The 6084-nt window shown below is 39.4% G+C and overlaps 2 protein-coding genes across 2 annotated transcripts in view; both read left to right on the top strand.

The window, feature by feature from the left end:
- Nucleotides 1-6084, top strand: part of LOC145448107 (lipase maturation factor 2-like) — a 105578-nt gene that overhangs the window by 19931 nt on the left and 79563 nt on the right. The window lies entirely within an intron of this gene.
- The window catches only part of LOC145448122 (protein yippee-like 3), an 80849-nt gene that overhangs the window by 19940 nt on the left and 54825 nt on the right, over nt 1-6084 (top strand). The gene's annotated exons all lie outside the window — the stretch shown is intronic.

Genomic DNA, 6084 nt, shown 5'->3' with positions numbered 1-6084 from the left:
CTGCTATAATAGAATATATTAATTATGCCATTTTTGTAATTCGGTAAATGCAGACAAATCGCCACGCATTATCTAAAGAATATTGACAATGTAGTCTTTATTGAGCCAGATATAAATTCAAATGTATATCAATTATATTATATATATATATGAATTTCATAACACGTGCATATATATTCATGCAATCCAAGTCTTATCGGGATTGCATGAATATATGCATGTGTCAAGAAATTCATATATATACAATTGAGATACAATTAAATTTATATATGACTTAGTAAAGACTACATATATTGGAATGGTTACGACAAACGTCACTGTGTTGTGTCTCTGTGTTTACAAGACAGGCTGTTGCATGAATGCATGTTATGTCAAAGTAACGTACGTGAACAAGTCAGATCAGTCGGAATATATAATATACGCAGCTAAGTACGGAACCAATCTTCAGATTACACATCAATAGCATCACATTAACATTCAGATTCTAAACGACTAACAGATTCACAGGTTCTAAACAACTAACAGTTTTACCACGGAACGTGTAGTAAAAGTATAGCGTCGGCCGTCGATGGTAATAGGCCTACTTATTGATGTGGACATTTGTAACCTGTCACTAATATCTAGAATGACCAAGAATTTGAAAATTATTTGTTTTGTCAACGATGATACTCCTGAAATGACTGAAGAGATCGAAAGCAATGTGTAGGCCTATATCACGATCAACTATATATATGTATAGTAGTATTACATGCGTAAAGTAAGGCACACGACACAGTCAAGAGATGAAGGCGCTCTCCCCCATGCCCGATGGATGCCAATTTTTGATTATGGACATTGCAAAGTCTTAAATGAGTTATCTATGGCAGAACTATCTCTCAATGAGACAAAAGTGAAGTCAGTTAACACACAGTTATCACAGTTATCACACAAAATTCTATCACACAAAACAAGGGGTATTACCTATTGAATGTGACATGCGGCAACATCTATAGTATTGTCAAAACAATGGCGTATCCGGATGGCGTATCTGGATTTGGACAATCAACTATGATAGAGCATGGATGGAACTCTGTCCAGGATACCAAACGTCATACAGATCCGTCACCGCAAACGTGTCGAAAAGGCAAAATAGACAACTATGATTTGACGCATGCAATATTTCAACGAAATATGCAATAGCCATCGCATTATCCATTATGAATGGTGCAGTTCTGAAACCAAATAACACTGATAAATCTCAACGACATCCCAAGACGAAGATTGTCTAAAACTATATTCGTGCTGAATATCATCGAGATAGGCCTATTAAATGTATACCGGTATACTACATGTAAAAAACAACGCCAACTTCCAGAACAAATTATGAGATTTTTCCAGTTCGCATGTACGATAATTGTCAACCAAATCGTGAGAAGCTCTCGTGTCACGAATGGTGCAGTTCTGAAACAAACAAGGTGACCAGTGAACTCGGCCCATGACGAACTCGGCCTATTGAACTCGGCCAATGACGAACTCGGCCTATCACGAACTCGGCCTATGACCAACTCGACGAACTCGGCCTATGACGAACTCGGCCTATGACCAACTCGGCCCATGGTGAATTTGTTAATAAAAATTATTATAAATGTCGTGAATTGTATTAATTGTGTGGAGACAATGGTGAATTGGTGGTGATGGACATGTCGTATGAATGTTATTACCAATGGGGGCAGTATCGTCAAGGAATAGGGCCTAGACAGAAAAAACCTCCTTGCACCAACTCAACTATTAATGTGAATTATATTACATAATTATTTTATTATCAAGTGATTAGGTTAGGGTTATGATTAGGGTTAGGTTAGGGTTAGGATTAGGTTAGGGTTAGGATTAGGGTTAGGTTAGGGTTATGATTAGGTTAGGATTAGGGTTAGGTTAGGATTAGGGTTAGGTTAGGATTATGATTAGGTTAGGATTAGGGTTAGGTTAGGATTAGGGTTAGGGGTTAGGGTCCAACACTCCCCAATTAACCATTTTCTCCGACAAATAATACAATTTACGACGTTTATAATCATTCATACTAAGAAATTCCCCACGGGCCAAGTTGGTCATAGGCCGATTTTGTCATGGGCCGAGTTCGTCATAGGCTGCGTTCGCCATGGGCCGAGTTCGTCATGGGCCGAGTTCGTCATGGGCCGAGTTCGTCATGGGCCGAGTTCACTGGCAATCCCCACGTGTTATGACGGCGGCAAGTAAAACTTCAAATTATGAGAACTGCAATACTGCCCTCCCCCAGCATTCGTACGACATGTCCATCACTCCCAAATTAACAATTTTCTCCGACAAATACTACAATTTACGACGTTTATAATCATTAATATCAAGAAATTCCCCACGGGCCGAGTTGGTCATAGGCCGAGTTCGTCATGGGCCGAGTTCAATAGGCCGAATTCGTCATGGGCCGAGTTCACTGGTAATCACAAACAAACTCTGACTCTCATAACTTCCAACGACATCCCTATAAATGAAGCTTGGTGAGAGAGAGAAACAAAACATCAAAGGAGAAAACTTTTTTCTAAGAGTGCGACCGAACTGCTTTACAATTTGGTTTTTGGTCTGATAATGGGTGGGTTAATAGAGAAGAGAATTTAGAATTTTTCATTTGGTTAAGTTCAATTCGGTTTATTAGCAATTTTTATCAGTTCAATACAAAAAATACGAAACACTAAGGACAGTATACTATATACCAATTCAGATTTCAGAACCATGCTGTGGCAAAGGAATCGGGAGATCATCGAATCACCTACATCAGATATTGTATGCTAGTAAGAAAGGATATAAGAAACTAGACAGTATATAGACCCGTTGCTTCGTTGTGGATTGATTGATTATCACTTTATCAGTAAGATACCGTACCGTATTATTGGTGATTTTACTTACAGCATGCTACCATGCTGTACCGTACTCTTCTAGCTAATTTTCGGTTCGTGCATATAGGCCTATAACTGTATGCAGTTTCGTTCCCTTTATCAAGAATTCAAGTTCTATATATCATGCAAGTACAATATTGCGATACATTAGGATTTGGGAGTCGATATACTTTGGAAGTGCTATGACAGAGACGGAATAACGTTATACATATATACTAAGGTACGAAGAAATCGCCATAGATGCCATTAGAAATACACATACTCAGCTTATAAACATTCAGTTACAATGCAGTGATCTTTCGTTTCCGGTGTAGCAATCCGGCAACAAGACTCGACTAACGCGATCGGGCACAGCGCACCACATCGATCAGGTAAACGCATAGAAGAGAGCTAGTAAAACATGAATAGAATCAATCAATCAGAGAGAGAGATCTGGCAATTTTCCTCAACTTGGGATGCAGGCGACAGATACGTCATCACCTGGGCTGAGAAAAATCCGGTGTCCTGTCTAAATCGATTCCGATTCCAGCTTCGAGTCGATTCGGGTAGTTGAGTATGACTCATTATGACATCATATCATTCTGTATTATGCATAAAATTGAATTATGTTCCATATATGCGGCAGCAAAGAACACAGCGTCATTGCATCGCACTTTGTGACGCTGCTGCGGGTTGATCACGGCTTCACAATTAGGCTGTGTAGTTCCCCCTTACGTACGTAGCTTTATGCTATGCTTTAACCAATCAGGTTGCAGCAGGATGTAAACAAAGAACAAGGCCGGGCAAGCTTACTGCGAGCTCTTATGGAAAAGAGAGAGAGAGATATGATATTCTTTTTCGCCTGCACCATCGAGATGCTTTGACGACGGAGTTGCGATACGGCCCCATGAGGTCATCTAGTCTGCGCCCCCGTTTTTTTTCTCCTCCATGCTATCTGCTGCTATCTGCTGCTATCACCTTTAAAGCTTTATGGACAAAAGACACGAAATATACTTTCCGTTTTTGAAGTGGTATTTGTATTTCAGTTTCAATTCCGAATATCATACTTTTAGTTTTAACTAGTTTCAGTTCTTTTGTCTGCAGAATATACATGTTGAAGCATAAATGCAAGTGTAGTAATGCCTATATTTTTCGAAAATAAAGATACACTAAATATAAATTTTACGATCCACAATATTTCTTATTATTGTATACTAATCGCGAAAAATGTTGAAATCGTATCCGATACAACTAACTTCTCCGTATTGCTCTTCGCCTGAACTTGGGGCTTTAAAATATGGGGTAGGGCGCCATGCCATGATATTATCTAAAACAGGGCCGGCCAACCCGTGGCCCGCGGGCCACATGTGGCCCGCGAGAAGGTTTTGAGTGGCCCGCGAGGTCATTTCCGAAATTTCTAATATCAAAAATGGATTGCACAGATTGTGAACTTGCAAGGCGAACCAAAAATTTGATTAGTTTGGCCGCAACACTTGAGATGTGATGACTAAAATATCAATTCCGACGCATTGACAGATCCACCAGCCAGTCACATATTGGTATATCTTCGTACACTACAATAAAGCAGAATAATTTGCGATAGATTTATCAAAAGTAAAAATTTTCTGCAAGCTGAGTGCAACATGTTGTCACTCGATTCCTTGTCTTTTATATTGTTGCCCTTTTTGTGAAAATGGAAGAACGCCTGATGTATCAGATTGAGTCTAACTATATTCGCGATTACGGGACAAAGTGTCGTTCAACATATGCGACTTTGCGTTTGCGCTCGCAGTAAGATCGTTGACTATGAAACCTAGGCACGGAAAGATTGACGCATGTTGGTCGCAGCTTTCGATATCGATATGTCCATGCGCCGAATAGCCCTCGCAAACTTAGCCCAGCGATATAGCCAGGCCCGCAATATAATAAAGTGACAATATTATTGACCTATGAACTTCAAAATTTTTTCGCGCTTCGCGCGGTAAGTGGCCCGCGCAATATTTCGTCAATCGAATGTGGCCCTTTGGCTGAAAAGGTTGGCCGGCCCTGATCTAAAACGAGGTCTTCTAGTAAACAAAGGGTTATTACCGCATTTCCATATCAATACTAGAATCTGCATCACATGATGCGAAAGAAAGCTTATTCTCCCGAAAATCGATACCTCCTGGGATGCATCAATACGAATCAAGTTCTCTCCACCTTCCGCATAGATCAATTTGCAGCTTTTGTCAGTCCATGCGAACGAATTAAGACTGTTTTCAAAACTACTTACTTACTTGAGTAGATTTAAAGTCAGTCAATTCTACTTCTACTTCAAGTAGTTTTAGGTTGCTTATGGAAGAAGTACTTATACTCGTACTTGAGTAGATTTTTTTCGTCGCTACTTCTACTTCTACTTGAGTAGCTTTCTTGACTACTTTGACCACCTCTGAGTATTTCTAGTAAACATTTTCAAATTACCCGTTACCTCGTCCGATTTTATAAGTTTAGTGATTTCTAAAACGTGTCCTCTTTTCCGAATCTCAAAATATGGTATATAGTTCCGAAACTGTTATATTATATAATATAGTTATATAATATTTATATAGCCGTTATAAGGACTATGATAGGGTTACCATATTTTTATAACACCAATTCCGGGCGCTCATTAGCGGAGTTATGTGAGTTTTTCGTTGATAAATCGCGGATTATCTACCAATCAAGGATAATCCGAGAAATATCAACGAAAAACTCCAATAACTCCTCTTCTACTAGCGGGAATTGAGTCAAATTTGTTTTGCATGGTCTCTGAAGACAGCTCAACAATTTCATGGGGTTGACAGAAAAATTTGAATTTTTTTTTTCCTGTTTAAATTAAAAAATTCAATTCGATCTGCGAAGCCCTATACTTGTTAGAATTGAACCAAATTTGGTGTGCAGCGTTTTTTAGGGTAACCTGACGGTTTAAGAGGTGACCGGCTTGAATCGGGAAAAAAAAGTTATTTTTGAACAGCCCTGCGCACTCAAAATATCATGGCGATATATAACCACCCTACTAGCGGTGAGGTCGATTGTTACATTTGCCCAGTTACATTTGTCCGCGGTCTCCCCTATACTCGTAACCAACGAGTTTGCGCTGGGTGACCAGCATTGTAATTCAAGCTGCAAAATTATCCCTTGTCTGAATATCGTGATGAGGTCTCCTGCAGACTTGAAAGTC

This window comes from Botryllus schlosseri, chromosome 10, assembly GCF_051294905.1.
Source record: "Botryllus schlosseri isolate E-star chromosome 10, Bs_hap1, whole genome shotgun sequence".
NCBI lineage: Eukaryota > Metazoa > Chordata > Ascidiacea > Stolidobranchia > Styelidae > Botryllus > Botryllus schlosseri.
This window is presented reverse-complemented; position numbering and strand designations above follow the sequence as displayed.